The 2718-nt window shown below is 43.7% G+C and overlaps 1 non-coding gene across 1 annotated transcript; it reads left to right on the forward strand.

Annotated features, from left to right (window-relative positions):
* The first annotated feature begins 500 nt into the window (after positions 1-500).
* On the forward strand, positions 501-619 carry LOC126287305 (5S ribosomal RNA). The gene has a single exon (XR_007551770.1). It is a non-coding gene; the product is annotated as a 5S ribosomal RNA (ribosomal RNA).
* Positions 620-2718: the final 2099 nt, after the last annotated feature.

Consider the following 2718-nt stretch of genomic DNA (forward strand, 5'->3'; position numbering starts at 1 on the left):
CCGTTAGTGGTCAGAGCGCTAGCTTCGCTGCAGGCAAATGTAACGGCACGTGTCTGGCACTCATCGATCAATGCGAGTACACACACCTACCCCTGCTAAAATTGTTTAAGGACATACGAGCAAGTGAGCTGAAATTTGAAATTTGCAGCTACCTCCAACGTAATGGACTTCCTACCAAATGACTTAACTGTGCCAGTTTCCACCGTTAAGCGTCGAGGGGAAAAATCCAGTAGAGTTTGGAAAAACGTGGTTGCAGCATCGCATCCCACCAAATATTCCAGTCCTAACATTCACCTGTGGTGTCCCATGGTCGGGGCATACATTTTCAGGCCGGCACAGTAGCTCAGCCTGTTCGGTCAGAGAGCTGGTTGGCTTCTGTAATAAAAAAGAAACCTGAGCAAAAGGATCAACAACGAACTTGAACGGATGTCGTGTGACGTTCGCAACGAAAAAAAAGGGTTTAGCTACTCTCTATAATAAAAAACTAAGTGAAAAAAAAGGCCAACGGTCATATCTTGTTGAATACCCCGGTTCTCGTCCAAACACCGAAGTTAAGCAACATCGGGCCCGGTTAGTACTTGGATGGGTGACCGCCTGGAAACACCGGGTGCTGTTGGCTCCCCTTCATTTTAGAAGCAGGCACGGTAACTCATCGTGTTCGGTCAGAGGGTTTGGCTACCTTCTGTAATAATAATAATTTAAAAAAAACTGAGTGAACGGATAAACGAGCAACCTGAATGAGTGTCATCGGACGTCCGCCACGAACAAATTCAACGAACAATGTGGAACAAAATGAGATAAAAAAAGATAGCATCTTTGATTAGTGAACACATTGTTCTCAGTCCTCGCTTCGAATCCCGTCACTGCTTAAATTTTGATTAATAATAAGCATTGGCGGACGTAGACTTCTGGCATAAGAAGTCAGCCTCTTTTTCCAACGGCCTTGTAAAAGACGGCGGAGGCGCGGACAGAGGTTCAGGACCCTCATGTCCTAGGGGTGGGAAACTGCCGCTAAAGACGGAAGAATCAGCAATGATCAACGGCGTGAGGATGCAGAAGGCACTGGAAACCACTGCATTACAGACACATGTGTATCCACAGGACATGTGGCCTGTAATTGAAAAAGTGTCATGATGATCTCTCCACTGGCAAAAGATTCCGGAATAGTCCCGCATAAGGATCTCCGGGAGGGGCCTGCTAAGGAGGAGGTGTCTAGGAGAAAAAGATTGAATAACCAACGAAAGGATAGCGTTCTACGAGTCGGGGCGTGGAATGTCAGAAGCTTGAACGTGGTAGGGAAACTAGAAAATCTGAAAAGGGAAATGGAAAGGCTCAATGTAGATATATGAGGGATTTCTGGTCAGATGAGTATAGGATAATATCAACAACAGCATAAAATGGTGTAACGGGAGTAGGATTCGTTATGAATAGGAAGGTACGGCAGAGAGTGTGTTGCTGTGAACAGTTCAGTGACAAGGTTGTTATCAGAATCGACAGCAAATCAACAACGACAACGATACCTCAGGCATACATGCCGACGTCGCAGACTGATGATGATGAGAGAGAGAAAGTAGATAAGGATATTGAATGGGTAATACAATACGTGAAGGGAGATGAAAATCTAATAGTGATGGGAGACTGGAATGCAGTTGTAGGGGAAGGAGTAGAAGAAAAGGTTACAGGAGAATATGGGCTTCGGACGAGGAATGAGAGAGAGACTTATTGAGTTCTGTAGTACAATTCAGCTAGTAATAGCGAATATTCAGTTCAAGAATCACGAGAGGAGGAGGTATACTTGGAAAAGGTCGGTTGATACGGGAAGATTTCAGTTAGATTCGGAAATCAGATACTGGAGTGTAAGACGTACCCAGGAGAATATACAGACTCAGATCATAATATAGTAGTGATGAAGAGTAGGCTGAAGTTTAAGACATTATCAGGTAGAATCAATATGCAAACAAATGAGATACGGAAGTACTAAGAAACGACGAGATACGCTTGAAGTTCTCTGACGCTATAGATACGTCAATAAGAAATAGGTCTGTAGGCAATATGGTTCAACAGGAATGGAAATCTCTAAAAAGGGCCATCACAGAAGTTGGAAAGAAAAGCCTAGGTACAGAGAAGGTAACTGCGAAGAAATCATAGGTAACAGAAGAAATACTTCAGTCGATGGATGAAAGGAAGAACTATAATTTGTTCTGGGAAACTCGGGAGAACAGAAATACAAGTCACAGAGGAATGACATAAATCGGAAGTGCAGAGAAGCTAAGACGAAATGGCTGCAGGAAAAATGTGAAGAAATAGAAAAAGATATGATTGTCGGAAGGACTGAGTCAGCATACAGGAAAGTCAAAACAACCTTCGGTGACATTAAAAGCAAGGGTGGTAAAATTTAGAGAGTGCAACGGGGATTCCGCTGCTAAATGCAGAGAGAAGGGAGAGAGGTACTCGGGGTACCCTCCGCCACACAGCGTCAGGTGGCTTGCGGAGTATGGATGTAGATGTAGATGTAGAGAGAGTAGATTGGCGGAAAGCATAGATTGAAAGCGTCTATGAGGGGGAAGATTTGTATGATGTGATAGAAGAAGAAACAGGAGGAAGAGATAGGGGATCCAGTATTAGAATCAAAATTTAAGAGAGCTTTGGAGAACTTAAGATCAAATATGATTTCTAAAGTTATTGGCGGAAGAGGTAACAGAACGGCTATGCAGGTTG

The sequence above is a fragment of the Schistocerca gregaria genome, chromosome 1 (assembly GCF_023897955.1).
Source record: "Schistocerca gregaria isolate iqSchGreg1 chromosome 1, iqSchGreg1.2, whole genome shotgun sequence".
Taxonomy (NCBI): domain Eukaryota; kingdom Metazoa; phylum Arthropoda; class Insecta; order Orthoptera; family Acrididae; genus Schistocerca; species Schistocerca gregaria.